The following is an 18,496-nucleotide window of genomic DNA, read 5'->3' on the forward strand; positions in this document are numbered from 1 at the left end:
CACTTGGCCTTCCTGAGAACACTGGAAAATATGAAGGTCTCTCCAAACACCATTATATTGGGCGACTTCAACTACCCAAACATAGACTGGGAGCATTACTCTAGCTCCAACACCCTAGCCCAAAGGTTCCTAGAATTCATAAACTCAAATGCTATGGAACAACTTGTTACCACTCCCACAAGAGGGGAAAACATACTGGACCTGATCATCACCAACATGGGGACTCTATGCTCCAGACCAGAAGTGTATCCCTCACTGGTAAGATCAGACCATAAACTGATCTAACTGGATATTCACATCCCGACACCATCCCCTGCCCAGAAAACCACAGTGAAAAACTTCTCTAAAGCAAATTTCACACTCCTCAAAACTGAGGTGGAATCCTTCAAAGCCCCCGGGCCTGTGGAAAATATGGCCCAGACTGCAGAATCCTTTATAAATGCATTCTATGAACACCTTCAGGAATGCATGGATCATGCAATCCCAGATAAAACCAAAACCCAATCCTCCAAAGGCAGACGTCCTGTCTGGTGGACCCCAGCCATAAACAGACTATACAATAGAAGGAGGAAGCTACTGCATGATAGAGCAAATTCCCAAAAAGGGAAGGCATCTCTGATCAGTATTAGCAAAAAACTAAGGGCACTCATAAAATCATCTAAGGCCAGCTTTGAGAGAAAAATTGCACAGGACACTAAGGATAATCACAAGGCTTTCTTTAGTTATGTTAGGAACCTGGGTGGGAATTCCCAGATATGCTCAGAATTAGTCCAAAATGACAAAAAATACACCCAACCCACAGACATTGCCAACATCCTGGCTGATAGGTTCAGTGCAAACCCCCCCTCCCCACCAAAAGGGCAAATATCTATCCCAGCAGAGTGCTGCCCCCCTGACATCTCAGATGCTCAGGTAAGAGCCGCCCTCTCCAAAGCTAAAAACACAGCATCAATGGGACCAGACGGTGTCCCGGGCTGCGTCCTACATTAACTCCAAGAACAGCTAAACCCAAACATAAAACTACTGTTCAATCTCAGCCTTACTACAGGATATGTGCCCAAAGAGTGGCGTACAGCAACAGTGGTCCCTCTCCACAAAGGTGGTGCCTCAACGGACCCTGGAAACTATCGCCCCATAAGCCTGACTAGCTTGGTCTGCAAAGCTATGGAAAGGATCATCATGGACCTCATAAATAAAGATATTGGGGACCTACAGACACTGGATCCTACCCAGTTCGGCTTTGTTAAGGGGAGATCCTGCCTCTTAAACCTGGTCAACATCTTTGAAACAGTCACCAAGGCCATTGATGAAGGGAAGGTGGTCCACACAGCCTACCTGGACCTCGCAAAAGCCTTCGATACAATACCCCACTCGGGCATTATAGATAAGCTCACCAGCTTAAATATAAACCCCTATGTCACTAGATGGGTTGCAAAGTGGCTCAAGGACAGAACCCACATGGTTAGAATTGCTGGAGCCATGTCAGACTCCAAACTAGTTACAAGTGGCATCCCACAAGGCTCAGTCCTGGGACCTCTCTTGTTTGGTATATATTTCTCGGAGGTACAGGCCAACACAGAAGGACTGTGGCTGACCAAGTTCGCAGATGACTGCAAACTGGGCACCATAATCGACTCTCCAGCCGACACAAGCATCCTCCAAAAGGGCCTCATAGAAACAGACAACTAGTGCCAGAGCCATGGCCTCAAGCTAAACACCAAAAAGTGTATAGTCATCCCCTTTGGCAAAAACAAAGTGCCCACAAATTACCACATAGGCGGTAATCCATTAAGTACAGAAGAAGTAATTAGGGACCTGGGGACCCAAGTTGATAGCAATCTCTCATTTGACAACCATGTGGCCAAAGTGGTTAGAAAAACATTTTATATAGCCCACCTAATCATGAAGGGATTCACATCTAGATTAGGGGAGGTCATTGTGCCTCTTTACTCATCCCTCATCAGGACCATAATTGAGTACAATGCCCTTTTTGGGATGTACCTTACCAAACACCTGCAGCAACTGGAAAGACCCCAAAAGTACCTCACCAAGAGGATCAAAGGGCTCAAACAGATGCCATATGCTGCCCGGTTAAAGAAACTCCAGCTCTATTCAGTGGCATACCACCTGCTCAGAGGCGACCTGTGCCTGACGTATAAAGCCATGTCCAACCCGGAATTAAGGGACATGCTGCACCTCAAAAAATCCAAATCCCATCGAGCTACACGCTCGAGAGACTTGAACCTCAGCACTGAAATAAATAGGACATGCTGGAGGGACAGATTCATAACCCAGAGGCTCCCTTCACTCTGGAATAAAATCCCAGTCCAGGTTAGGTGGAGTCCCTCATTGACTATCTTCAAGAGGAATCTTGATGAGTGGATGGGAGATCGTAGGTTTACCCCTGGTATCACTTCTGTGTCACTGTTAGACAGAGACACAGTATACTAACCTCGAAAAAGGGCATAGCAAAATTAATTTAAAATGGGTGGCGAAAGCCAAACATACTCTGGCTAGGCTTATAAATGCCCTAGGGCAGATAGCCTAGTATGAACCTACGAACCTAAAAATATCAAACTATGTTAATGCATAATGTGGTGATAGCTTTAGAAAAAATAAAATTGCACAGTTACGTGATGACTTCAAAAATCTACATAGAATAGCTAAAATAAGTAAGATTTTAACCATAAAGCCACAGAACAATACAATCCAAAACCTCACACTAGTAAGCTTATTTCAAACATACAGGAAATACTTCTATAAATACCATGAAGATCTTAACAAAGATAAAAATAATAATCCTGATGATTATAAAATGGATACATATTTAAAGAAAAATGTTACTAATAAATTTAATGGCCAACAAATATCTCTGTTAAATAAGCCTATTAGCCCAATAAAAGTTAAAAACACTTTAAAAAGGGGGGAAATGGTAAAGCTCCAGGGTAAGCCTGTTTAAGTATGAAATTATATAGTCTGTTTCTATTAGAATTGCTGAGTGAAGTATTCAGGATATTTCAGAGTGACGAAATAATTCTTCCCTCATGGAAACTTTCTTTATTTAAACAAGGAAAGAATAATAAGTTTCCTCATATAGACTTATTTTATTATGAAATGCAGAGTATAAAATATTTACTTCCATCTTAGCTATACGATTTAGAAATATAGAAGATAAATTAATTAATAAAGATAAAACAGGATTTATAGTCAATAGATTATTGTATGATAATGCAAAAACAGTGATAAGTATCTCAGATTTAGCAAAATAAATGAACAAGAAAGTGGTCCTGTTTTACTTAAATATTGAGAGAGCTTTTGTTTCTTTAGATTGGAACAATTTGTTTAAAACTTTAGAAATGTTTACATCTCCAGAACAATTTACTGGAATATATATATATATATATATATATATATATATATATATATATATATATAAAACAACTGTATAAAGACTCTAAAGCATTTATTAAAACTGGATCTTATAATTTTCAAGGATTCACTTTAAACAATTGTATAAAGCAAGGGTGTCCCTTGTCACCTCTACTATTTTCATTAGTTATCAAACTCTTAGCTAATAGTATAAGAAGCAATGAAAAAACTGATAGATTCTCAATTAACTAGGATTGTCAATCTAAAACAGAGCTTTTTGCAGATAATATTTTACTAACTAAATATGATTTAAATTATTCAATTGAAAAAATAGATGAAGAAACTGAAATGTTTCAAGAAGTATTGCTGCTGAAATTTAATAATAATAAAACTGAAACTTCAGTATTAAATTACCAGATGGAAAGTTTAAAGATAAATAGAAATATAATTAAGAAGGAAAAGAACTAACATATTTTTAGAATAAAAGTCTATCACAATGTGAATATAATTATTAATAATAATTTTGAAAAAAAAAATTAAAGAAGTGTTACTTCTTATTAAAAATTGAATGACGTTTTTATTTTGTTTACTTTTGAGGATAGGTTAGTACTTATTGAAATGGTTATATTACCCAAGTAGGGTCTATATTATAACATCGAATTGTCAAAACTTCGAATGTTATAACATCGAACCGGAAACCTCGAAGACTGACAATACTGAAGCCACAGAACTTTGAATTATTTCCCAGGGAAAGAATTTGGTGGGCTGTTTCCATGGCTTCGCTATTTCCTCCACTGTGGTGCGATCTCGGAGTTGGTATATTTAAGTAGGGGGTGGGGGGTACAGCCCCCCACATTGGGGGTGTGGGGTGAAGCCCCCCAAATTAGAAATAATTTGTAGTGTTTGTGTGTTTCGTGTTTTGTACTGGAACAGCAATTTTTTTTCCCAGGGAAAAAAAAATCACTGTTCTCAGTCTTCGTGGTTTTCAGCTTTTGTGGTTTTGGCTTCAATGTTATAACATTCAAAGTTTTGACACTTCGATGTTATAATATAGACCCACCCAAGTATATATATATATATATATATATATATATATATATATATATATATATATATATATATATATATATATACATATATATCTTTGTTTCACTGAAAACACACTTCACTGAAACTCATTTCATTGAAAGCTCATTTCACTGAAAATCATTTGCCTGAGCATAATTGACTGAAAGCTCACTTCACTGAAAACTCATTTGACTGAAACTCATTTTGTTGATAGGTATATGCCCTGTTCCCCACTGTAGTGCAATCCTGGAGTTAGTATATATAGTAAGGGGGGGTGAGGGGCACAGTCCCCCACACTGGGGGGACTGTAGTGGTAATGCAGCAGTTAACTCTGTACTAGATAGATCACATCCTAAAATTTTAATTCATCTGAAAGCACAAAGACTACTCAAGAACACCAAGGAGAAATAGTTAAAGTAAATGTCAGGAGGAATATTAATTGAGTAGTTCACTGCCACATCCCAGAAAGGAAGCATGTTTTATTATCTTTTATTAAAATGAATTGCCTGGCACACAGAGCAAACTTTGGTTGCTCTCTATACTTTTAAAGGAAAGGCAGCTATTACTTTCATGGTAACCATCGTTAAGTATGACAAGCCATGAGACCCTGGTGGTCAGATCCATAAATTTTCATTTCCTAGAAGCAACAGGAATTTTTCAGTCATTGGCTAATAAGTACATTGATTTAAACCCAACCATTAATTTACCAAAGTTTCTCTGGAGGATGCATTAAGTTACAAAAAAACATTGTTATCCAGCTGTCAATTCTCTACTATAGAGGAAAGGAAATAGCTATAAAAGGCTTGAATCAGAACTGATGAGTGCATTCCAGAGACTACATACATAATATCCTTCAACCTCTCAGTGCTTGAAATCTGGATAAAGCCAAAAATAATGGGGGGGGGGGGCAAATGGACAAAAATAGAGACAGATTTTAAATATTGTTCATATAAACTTAGAAAATAGCTTGAATAACAGGTTTAGCATTATTATGTGTTTTCTAAATTATATGACATCTTAAGCTCAAATACCTTTCATTATTTAGTGTTATTTAGTAACTTCAATCCTCAGTTTGTCAGAAAACTGCAAATGTTATGAAGGACAGACCAAAAATATGAGGAAAAATCTGGAGATTCTGGAAAAATCTGGACAGTTGAGGGGTCTGGCATGCATGAATTTCAGGTATAGCATACTCTGCATATGACAGGCAAGTAAAAAATAATCACATTTTAGGACTGATTGCCAGGTCACATGCATCTGAAAAGGGCCTTGCTGATAGCTTGGTCCAGGAAGAATCAGATTGCCAGGGTATTAGAATGACTACTTTAAAAAACATACCTGGTCAGAGGATATATTCATTTATACACCCAAATGTAGTCTTCATCGGGATGAATGATATCAGTTTCATCTTGTATGGCTTCTACAAGAGCGTTCAAGCCAAAGAAGAAACCCAGCTTGCAATCCAATGATGCATGATACTATAAGATATATTTTTTCTCATCATCTGCATACCTGCCCACCCTCACACAAGAATAGATATAACTGTGGCTGCCCTTTTCTACCTCGATTATAGGAGCCACACTCAACTTAGTGGTGGCTTGTTAGCCAAATTGTGCTAAATGTTCTTTCTTCATTTCAGAGTAATTATAGTGCTGAATGAGATGTAGTCACAAGTATTTTTCTCAGCTTCAGTCAAGAAATATTTGTCAGCAGTCATTCCTAAACCAAAGAAAAAACATCCTGATGTATATAGTTACAGATGAGTTTTACTTTTAGTCTAAGTGATATGACAAAATACGTGCCAGGAGATTACAACTCATCTCTTCATGACTGATAGGCCTCACCTCATCAGGCAGGAGTCTTAAAAGCCTGACCAAGACCAGTTAACAGCACTCCTAACTTGTTTTATGAGTCCACTTAACAAATAATCCCCTTGTTTCATTTCTTTCACATTTTGAGAAAGGCATTTCAATCCATCCACCTGGGACATTCTCTGAGAATCCATAACAACTCGTGGTTTCAAATTCCGTTACTAAAGCTTTTCAGGTATTATACAATGCTTGCAAATTTAGACATATCTTCTTTCAGTTTAGCTAATATTACTAGGCAGGACTATCTGATATACCCTTCACTTTTATTATTGGCAGTGGTAGTCCTGTTCTGGTACATAGCAGAAATAGTGATGAAAGAGTGCACAATGTATGAGGAAATGATAGAAGTGCTTGCATTCACATGTGGTTGTCTCATATTTGCGGCCCCTTATTCTTGCTTGCTGTACAAAATGCACAATTAAAAAAAATATAGCATTCATTTCCTTAGTAAAATTATTCTAATTCTTTGCATAGTCAGGTAAATCTAATGAAGGATGTCAACAGTTTGTTTATCAAAATATAGCAATATATGTTAAGAAAAGCCAAAGCAAGTAATTTTCAAAGTAATTTGGTTTAATCCTCACTCCTCACTTGGGCATCATCGAAAAGCTAACACAACTTGGTGTTAATCCCTGTCTCATCAGATGGGTGGCCAACAGAGAGGACCCACAAGGTCAAAATAGGTGTCATCACCTCCGACAGTAGACCTGTCACTAGTGATATTCCCCAAGGATCTGTCCTGGGACACCTACTGTTTGGCATCTACTTCTCAGAGGTCCAGGCAAAGATAAAGTGCCTGTGGCTGACCAAGTTTGTGAATGACTGTAAGTTGGGTGCTGCCACTGACTCCCCAAATGACATTAACATACTGCAAGAAGGTTTCACAGCTACAAATAACTGGTGCCAAAGTCATGGCCTTAAGTTAAATGCAAAAAAAATGTATTATCATACGATTTGGCAAAAACATGACCCCTACTGATTACCACATCAATGGCAACCCCCTAAGCACACAACCCGTGGTGAGAGACCTGGGTACACAGGGTGACAACAATCTCACATTTGACCATCATATGGCGGCAGTGGTCAGAAAAGCTTTTTTACTTGGTTCATCTCATAAGTAAAGGGATTGCATCAAGGAAAAAAAGGAGGTTATTACCTCTCTGTACTCCTCCTTCATTAGAACTATAATTGAGTGTAACGCCCCATTTGGTATGTACCTCTCCAAACACCTGCACCAACTCGAAAGGCCACAGAAATACCTCACAAAGATAATCCATGGCCTCCAACACCTGTCCTATGCAGACAGGCTCAAATCACTATCACTTTATTCAGTATTATACAGATTGCTTAGAGGAAATCTGTGTCTCGCCTACCAGGCAATATCGGACCATACCCTACTAGAGGTGATCCATATTCATAAGTCTATCTCCTCGGGCATTACCTGCTCAATAGGCCTAAATCTAATGTGCAGCATCAACAAAACCTGCTGGACAGACAGGTTTGTCTCCCAGAGGCTGCCCCGTCACTGGAATAGACTTCCCATACATGTCAAACAGAGTACCTTGCTGACCCTCTTCAAGCGCAACCTTGATGAGTGGATGGAAAACCACAAATTTGTCCCAGGGGTTCCAACTTTGTCCCTCATTGACAGGGGTGACAGGTGCTGACTGAGGTTTCTTTTTGGGGGATAAACTCTTGGCTAGGCTTGCAAGGACCCCAGGGCCATTAGCCTAGTAACCTCCTAGGATCCTAGTTTCATCATTCTTGCCAGTTAGAGAGTTGTTAATCAAATGAGTCCTGAGTTCAAACAGTCAGAGAACTCTCCAAGGACAAAGAGAATTAAATAATAGGTTTGAGTATAGGTGAAACTGTTCTGTTTCTTCCTGATGTGGTAGTAACAATGACTGAGAGTTCCCCTATTTAAATTATTTACCTAAATTTGCATTTAAATAGGCTGTTTATGACAATGGTGTTGAATTATTTGAATCGATGCAAGTTTAAGTAATGTAACAACATGTTTATACAGCCTGAAGAAGCACACCTTAGCAATATCCAGGGGATTCAATAATGGTGAAGCCACATTGAAGCCAAGCCATCACTATTTGTATTCCCAGCATGATGAGCAGTAATGCTCATCAGATGTGCATGCAGCCAGGCTGGTGCAAATGACAAGGTCCCTCTCAGTATGGCCACATCACAGACCCAGCTAGATCGTGCTAAGCTACCTCATGGCCATATTAAAATACAAGCAGCAAGGTAAACAATGATGATTTACAGACATGTATGATACTGGATTCGAGTACGTACATGAACAGTTGTTTAGGGGTCTATATCAGTTTATCAAATCACTTATCGTTGAACTGCTGCTCATCTAGCAACTATTTATCAAAGCTGTAAATTGACAAATGGGCTAGCTTTGACAAATAGTTGTTCGACGAATAGGGGGATCGACAATAGGTGATTCGATAATATGATATAGACCCGTTGTTTAGTGTACATGCAGAAATGTGCAATGAAAAGAAAAGTAACATAGATAATGAGGCTAGATTAGAGACTGTACTACTAATAACTGAATCCACTGAGATGGACTACATAAAAGTGCAGCAGAGATTATACTATTAATAACAGAATCCACTGAGATGGACAGCATAAAAGTGCAAACAGAGTCACAGAATGAAACAACTGATGGAAAAGCAGACCAAAGAAGGTGCTATGACAATACAATAGTTTTGAAGAATGTAAAGTATATACAAGAGAGGTAGGATATTATAAAGTAATATGATGTAACAACCTGCACCAGACCTGACAAGACTGGAGTGTCAGCATTGGATGTGTACTACAATGTGAATGTCATTACAACAGGAATATATGTTACACTGAGGGGATTCAAACCTGCAATATAGTCTAGTCATGTCAGTGATATGCTGTAGACCAGTGTATTATCAAGTTATAGAATTCAGACTCAAGAATCCAATGCCAAAAGACAAAATGTTTATTTAATCATTTTTTATCAAGTCATGCCAGAGAAGCAATGGTAGAAAAAAGTGACTAAAAACACATATCAGGGAATGGGACACATGATAACAGGACAAAAATAAGACACATACCTATGTTTAAACACCTGTATTTCCTAGAAGATATAGTCTCCATAACAGTATACTAGAAAGGCATGTCATGGAAGCACTTATGACAAAGGTGACTAGAAAACACATTTCAAAGGAGCATAACACTTGATCACAAAACAAAAAATACATGTATCCGTATTAAAACCCCTTCCTTTTGTCAAAACTATTCTATAGGCCATGGAATTGGCAAGCCACAGAAGAATGTATACAAGCTCTGCATACACACTTTAATGGAAATGTTATACCAGTGTTGAAGTATGACAAATGAACAGTGTAAAATATCATACCAAAAAACAGGGGGGGGGGGTTAAAGCCCATCAGCCATTATACACATCACTGCATGAGTGCACTGAGGCATGAAAGTTATCATATGCCTGTTTCATAGCCCATGGCCTAAGGGTTAAGGTGTTCACCTTACAAACACAAGGTGCAGGGTTTGAGGTCTCAGGGGGATAGTGGCTGGAACAAAATAATGCCAGTTAGCTTAGTACTAGCTTAGTACTAATCTATGAACCTATGAGCCTATGAATTTTGTCAGATTGCTACAACTTAGACCTCTTTAGGATGGAACCCCTGCCTGCCTAGTCAATATTCTATAACCTACAAATTTACAAGTAACATACAGGGAAACCTATGATAAGCTTGTAAGTAAACATACATTTCAGGGATACCTTAGAACACTGTGGATGACCATAGACTGGACATTGTATACAAATGTAATAATTATGACATTGGAATCCTTCCCCTTATCTATTGGCAATGTACACATCATATTATAACTAGACACATGGAAGCTGTGACACGGCAAGTATTAATATCACCTAATGTCAGTATTGCCTGGTGTCGCTCATCAGCAGTTGCCTCAGTTTCAAGGCAGGTGTGGAGTTCTTAGTGTGGCTGAAAGATTTTACTCAGTTTTCCTATGCAACAAGAAATAATATTTTTCTGTGCTCACATAAGTGAAAGAGTTTGCTCTCTGCAAAATATCACACAAATTGTAGCACACGTTGATATTGTTTCCCATTGGGAAAGCCTCTTTTGGCCCTGTATATAGTGGGACAATATCATAAGGAAGGAAGGGACTTTACCATAGCTCAGTGTTGACCTTTGAATGTGTAATACTGACAAATGAGCATTAGTAAACAGCACACTACAATAAAGGGATCAACATATGCACCCTACTCCGCTAACAATGTACAGAGTATTGGCAAGCTGCAACATACACGTTATACTTCCACTGGTTATGTATATGCATTGTGCCTATGTATTGCAAGGTACAAAGTGCTTGTCAGAAGGCTACAACTTACAATGCAATGTATTTGAAACTCTGCTTGCCTAACTCATATTATCTTGACATGTACTAATTATTGATTCTGCAGAAAAAGTTATTCAACAGATGTCAGAAAGCACACATTTGAAGAGATGTTACCAACAGTGTGTATGTGTGTGAATGAAAATGAGCAGGTTAAAAAAGAATATAGCACCCAGAGGATCAAAACCCTCCACCTGTCAGATTGTTATAGCCAAGGAGTATACCTTACATTGGTTGTCAAAATAATTACTGCATAATACGCAGTTATTCATACAGATACAGCATACACCCTGCCTGCCTCACATTCTCTTGATCTATTCGCTAACTACTGAATCCATGAACGAATATGTGCAACATTTGTCAGAAATCTCACATTTACAAGGAGTGTTGCAACTGTGTGGAAAACTGAAAAATGAGCAATGTTAAACAGACTGAAGTAATCAGTAGCAACAACCCCCTAAATATCTTAATGGCAACTTAAACATCATAACAGGAGTATAATGAGGTATGGAAGGTGTTACAGTTGAAGTAACAATGTCAGTTTATGTTTATATCAATATTGCTTACTGTCACTCCTCAAAGGTTGACTCTCTCAAATGATGATGCTCAAAACATTACAGCACTATCTATGTTTATAATAGTAATATGCTCCAGAACAATGCAATATCATGTGAATCTACAGAAAAACTCATGTTGTGTGTGTTTGACAAGTCACAGATGAACGGAATAAAAAGTAATGTCATAAATGTGATGACATAGGAATAGAGCAGGATGGAGATGTGTGACAAGGAAATAACCCATGCCTTTTGTAGTCATATTCTCCATATAAGGACATTATCCAGTGTTGCAGGTAAGGCTGTCTGCGTGGACCAGATGTGAGACATATCAGATAAGTGTACACCATTTGCCAAATGGGATCAAGAAAAAAAATCAAAAGATTTCAGCTTTTATTTCTTGATATCTGTCTGCAAATTTTCTATATTTACCTGTTGAGTGGAAGATGGTGACAGACTGATAAGAAAAATGTGAAGCACTTCCTCATCTTGAGTGGATTAAAGACTTGTGCAGGTACACTGGAATACACTACTCATACCATAAATGCTTTCAGCCATAAAATCAGTTACCATGAACAGAACAAGATTGCCTTACTTTTGTTAATGTCAGAGCTGCCTATTGATGTGTTTAGTAACACAACTGATGATAAAATCATAGAACATGTGCAGGATTTTTCTTCGTTTTTGCTACAGAGGAGCACTAGTATTACCGTCTGTTCATCGATGACCAGCAACTTCACTCTATAGCAACCGTTCCACAACAGATAAGTAAAGTTATAGCTTTTACTATTCATAAGCCATTCAAGGCTGTGTCTGTGTTATTTTTATCTATTTTTTGAATAGATTAAAGGTTGGAAATTGCAGTATAGGACAGAGATGAAAATGGGAAACAAGCAGAATGTAAAACAGAAGGTGACCAATTCAGGAATGACCAAGAGTGTAGTGGATTAGGACCACACATCTCAATTTCTTTTATAACAAATCATTTCTTACCTTCTTATTTTATACTTACTTTGAAAAGGAAATGCGAATAATGTGTCAAAATAACACACCCGTTGTAGAATAATCAATTGAACCAAATCATTAGTGTGCCTTACTCATCTCAGTGCGAATTTGAGAGTTATGTGTGGGATGTAATTTTTTATGGTACAGGTTTTTTTTTTTATTTGGTGGTGAACGTTTGGTAAGGAAGTCTAGGATGTTAGAGGGGTAAGCTTAGTTCAATTATGCAGTCTTGAAATCTGTCTGTAGGATTTTTATTATCTATTTATTTTAATTTGGTAAAACATTGATTGCATTGGGCTATTTTCTATCTCATCCTTGAACTACAATACCAACAATAAACATAGCAAATATGCAGCACTGCAGTATAGATTGGTATAGCTGTGCAGTGTGCCACTGATGAATGCCGTGCTGTAAGAAATGAACTCCATTTCACATACAATATTGAAACTGCAGTACAGTTTTCTTATGTTCCTAGAGGATTAATACTGAATTCTGTTTTTATGGATATTTATATAAAATGAAGGTCTTAGAAGTGCATTTTGACATCTTCTTTGTCATGTGTTTCTTTGTCTTTTGTAGCTAGGACACAGGTCATGTCAGTGTGAGTTAGTCAGGTAGGGCTTGATGCCCAGTGCATTATTTGACATCTGAGCCACTTACTCAAACTTGACCAAGTAGAATTCCAGATCATCCTTCTTGGTTAGTTGCTTTTTTTTCTTTTGTTTTTTTTTTTAATGGGAGGCACATTTGTAAGATAAGCAGATACAATGACTAGCACAACCAATTTGTTGCTGTAGTTGTACCAGCCTCTGGCCTGTCTCTGGCTTGGCCTCATAAGTCTTTCACAAATGAAAAGTAACCATCAACAATATCACATTGCAAAAATAATTGAAAAGAAAGTAACAAAATAGTAACAATCTAGTAGTAAATGAACAGTAACATTCAAATACAGAATACTAGCAATAGATAACCTTACAGTATATTTGCCAATGAATAACAAGAGCTACTTGTAGCACAATAATACAAATGTGAGTATTTTGCATAATGTAAAAGAAATGAATGTAAAATATAAAATATCAAGGACAATAACATGCAGCTATTCAGAACCTGAATTTACATAACAAAATTGCCAAATTGGAGGAGTATTTTACAAAGCTGGAACACTTGCATTCATGTAAGAGCAATATACTTCACCCTTCAATGGGTATTTTTTCTTATGTGTTTCAGTCAAGGGGTACTCACATATGGCAGCAAGTTTTTAAGACAAAGTATTTTTGCAACTGCCTGCATCTCCAACAGTTTGAGTCTGTCCCCCCCCCCCCACCTATTCCTGCATTACAAACATACTGCTATGTGGTTGCAGTATATTTAAAGACTGAATCTGTGTACTCTAACTTTTTTTTTTTTTTTTTTTTGGTATTTGAATACATTGATGAGCATTCAACTGTGAGAAAATGAGAGGGGAGCAGCTGAACCACAAGTATGTAAAAGACAACACTTTCAAACATATACATTTGCTATCTACATACTTATCAAATAATTTTTCATAGATTGGTAGACCATATGGGTGGTATGTTCAAAGAAGATGATTATTTCCTCTAAGCAAGTAGTTTGCACAATGAAGATAAACACTATATTTTCTTATTGCTTTGAAGGCAAACGTGACCAAGACACAATAACCTGAAAGTAGTAAGTCTTCTCTAAAAGCAGATAGTAACAAGTCTGTGGATTAGAAATAGAGGTAAAACTCTTGATTTTGTAGATTGATACTTTTAGAAACTATTTATTGGAGTCAAGACCTACTTTGCAAAATTATATTTCAGTTTAGGTTAAAGTACATGTTTAGGTATAAGAGTAAGTATATGAGAAGGGTTGTGACATAGTCTTAACTTGCCTATGGCCTTATGTATCACTTGTTCAGTATAAATATTACATGATAGGATGGTTTCCTTATGAGATATGTTTATCTTCATTTAGTTACATGGAGATGATTTTATTTACAGGGCATTTAGGAACAATGGTGGACTTTACGACAAACTTTGGATTTAACAAAGACCATAAACATGGATTTCTTAGAATATATTCATAGTCTGGTTTTAGTGTTTGTTCTTGACATGTATGTAATTTAGTCTTGGTCCTAAAATGACTTCATGTAGTACTGCTTTGTCAGCTGCAATGCAAGGTTTAATTAGTGACCATCTTCCTATATAGACTTCCTATATAAAGAGACAACAAAGCTGATAAAGGCTATGGTGCCATTGCTTCTCCAGAGAAATGCAAAAGCTTGATGCATCTACATGTCATCATGTAGTGAAATAAACTTAAAAGGATGCACTAAAGGATGTAGCACTTTTACTTCCCCATATTCCTAACAACTCAGCATCGCAAGACCACTGCACAACAGACATCATGCCAATACACTCCCTGGATCTCTTCTGACATAAATGCATGATGACATACAAAGATCATCTGTTATGTCTTTATTACAATTTTGAACAATAATCTGAGTTTAGTAAATCCTTTGCAGCACATAACTAAGTATAGAATGACATTCTTTCATAAACAATGTCACATAAATGTCAAAGAAAACTATAGAAAATGTAGAATAATGTTGACAACATGTTGAAACCTGTTCATCAGCCTACACCATTTCCTAACCTTAAGTCAGCAACAATGAGTTTGCCAGTCTTGTAATCAGATAGTTTCATAACTCTGTCATAAAAAGGAGTCATATGACTTGGAAAGAGCACTGCTTTCTTTGAGTTTTCTGATCACACCAAATCTTTCTTCACTTTCCACACAATCCTTAGAGATACCAGGTATAACATTTTAAGTTAAAACCAGGGAGATGAGCCATTGCAGACATGCCTTTGTTAGTGAACATGTTGAAGAAATAAACAAACAAAATAATTTAGGAGAAATAAAAAAAAAATTAAAATAATATTACAGAGCAATGATAAGCAGGTTAGTCTGACAAGTAGTGTGAAAGTATGTCTTTAATAACTTGCACTATAGAAGGAATATGTCATTTCTTACTTATGGTTTAAACCCTCATATGATAACTGTTAAGAGTCACCACTTACTCTCACAGACCAACATGTATAATAAAAGATATCAAATAGTTCCTACCACATATCCTATTTTCATGAATACATGCATATGCACGTCTGCAGAATTGCAATGGATATTTATTATATATTTGCCCATGTATCTCCAGCTCAGTCTTCTCTTACCAAATAAGCAATGTACTCTGCCAATAATACAAGCGTGCATAACTAGCAGGGTACTAGCTGTGCTCTGCACTTTGACACTACTCTTAGCAAACATGTTTTGACTCTTGGCTTTAATTTCTTATATTTTGCAGCTCACTATTTTTCATGTACAGGTTGCCTTAATTATGATAAGGAACACAGAGACATGACAGAAACAGAAGGCCTTCAAGAACATGGTACAGTGGCATGCAGTAAGCACTTGCTTTTCCAAAGCTGTTAAGGGTCTGTTCTTTATGTCATCAGTCCGCACCACTGACCCATCATAAAATATAATATATACATCTGTATCATTCATTTTAGGTGGCTTCTGTGTTGAACCAACAAAAAACAAGGTTTCTGGGTTTGACTAAATCAACTATATTTCTATTAACACTTAAGATTCTTGCGACTTCCTTTTTCCATTAATATGACTAATCCTGATTTATTTCTGTCATTGTTCCTACATTTTTTGTCAAGGATGAAAAACTAACTGTAATATCAACAGTTTTATACTTTGGTTTCAAACAATACATTAGCAAGAAACTTTTTTTTATTTTTCCTAATTATGTCCTTCACATATATGATATGTGCTGACCAATGTTGAATCCAAATAACAAGGCCAATGGAGAAAATGCCATGATAAAAATTAAAAATAAAAACGACCAAATCGAGGCACTGCTATAGCCCATAAAAAAGTACACCAGGCTTGTAAAAATAAAAACTTGAATTTTAATATTCAAAAAGAAGTTTAGCACTTTTGCCCCATATGCATAAAGACTTCATCAGAACTTCTAAAACAAGAACTCAAATGCATTTAAATAGTAATTAAAAATCAAGCATATGACAACTCTAAGCCAATCATATAAAATCTGCTAGCATAAATAATCAGTCTTCCTGAAAGCAATTAAAAAGAAATTAAAATATATTCAACATTTATAAAAAATCATTCAGAATGAAAAAGGTATACATATTAATAAAAAAACTTGATAAAATCACTTTGAGGAAACAAAAGCTAAAATAATAAACATCTTATAGTTTAGCAGCACGCAACTGAAGTACATTTCTTAAAGATGTATCGTCATCTAGCAAAAGATTTTTGGGGGAATTTAATAAAACCTATACATTTTTTTACTGTGTAGACATTGAACCATGCTGCTTATATGAAAGTAAGCAGGTTTTAGATTCAGTTAGCACTGCTAAGCTTCGGGGGGGCTGTGTGTACTAACTTCTAAGCTTTGTTTAGCTAAAGGGCACATGTTTCCGTGGCACACCACCATGCTGAGAGTGGAAGCCTAGGGGTGTGTGTACACTAAGTGCTAAGCTTTGTTTACCTACTGGGCATGTGTTTGTATGGTGTGCCACAGTGGTGAGTGTATCTAAAAGCCAATGACATATTAATTAGGTTTGACCCCTATTTAACTTAAACTAGGGTCATTAAATGATGTTAATGATATATTAAGCAAGGCAGAATGCATCGCAGGTAGCCAATCACACAGTCAGCACCTACAGCAGAGCACTATAAAGTATGCATACACTCTACAATCTGATTTTTCCCCCATATTCTGCACCATTGGATTACAGACTTGGGAATTTTAACTTTAATTTTCAGCATCCAGAGTACTCCACCAGTTCCTTGATGCCATGCTAGCACATTTTTTTTCTCTCACTGTTGAGGTGAGGGCCAGCAATATGCAACACTTCTGCCATCTAGCACACTACCCTGAAGTACTGGTTGTCATAGATTGCGCTCATGTACACGTCAAGGCACCATCCAGTGAGGAGGGTAGAATCTACGTCAACCACAAGGGGTAGCACTCCATCAACTGCCAGATCACATGCAATATCTAGGGGATTATCCTGATTGTGTGTACTGGCAGTAGTTATCACGACTTCCATATCTGGCATGCATCACAGCTGTACCAGATGTTTTCTAGGGGGTCATACCACATGGCAATTTACTGGGGGATGCTGGCTATGCACTGGAACTGTGGATGATGACACTGATCATAAATACACACACATCCATGGAAGAATGCCATAATGAAGCACGTGCACAATCTAGGAACATCACATGTGTTTCAGTTTTGGAAGAAACAGTTTTGGTTCCTCGATATGTCTGGTGGAGCCCTGCAGTACTCTCCAGCCACATGTGCACATATGTTCACAGTATTTGTTATGCTGCAGAAACAGCTGCAGCAGGATCAGCAAAAAGAAGGAATACATGGCTGCCCACCAGTGCCTAAGTCACCACAGTCGCAGTCACAGGAGGACTCAGAGAAGGAACCAAATGATGATGTCCATGTAGACAGACGTAGGCATGCACAGTATGACCAGACTTTGTTTAGCAGACAACGCATAGCATATTCACTGACAACCTAGGGCCATAGAGACTGACACCTTACTCCTACTCATGTACATATATTAAAGTTGTTGATACCAGGCAACCCACACAACCATTACCAATCCATGTATTGGCTGTGTACTTCTTGCATCACAGAGTCAGCCCTGAACTACATTTCTGTCAATTGCTGCATTCGCAAGATAAGTCTCTACCCTACATACTACTTGTAAGGATTACTATAATATGGTATCATATGTATTGATCTTCTGCATTTATGCAAGGAAATCTAGTGGGCTATGTGGACAGAAGTAACATCCACATGTGATTACAGATATCCTGTCCAATAGTATGGGTTCCCTAATAATCACTAGGCCTCTTGGTTGAATGGTTGGAATATGCACTACATCAGTCAAAGGAGATGTTAAACAGTGGGAGTCACATGATATTTGGACTGCTGTCTATCCCAGCAAATCATATGCTATTGTCCCCCCCCCCCCCCCAACACAGCAGTGTTTTCATATAACTGCTTTAACAGTAAGTCAGCAATGGTATGTTAGCAGATCAGGCAATCTCAAGGCTGTAACATAGAACTCGATGACA

Source organism: Protopterus annectens, chromosome 3.part0 (genome assembly GCF_019279795.1).
Source record: "Protopterus annectens isolate FY-2018-M chromosome 3.part0, PAN1.0, whole genome shotgun sequence".
Classification (NCBI taxonomy): Eukaryota; Metazoa; Chordata; order Ceratodontiformes; family Protopteridae; genus Protopterus; species Protopterus annectens.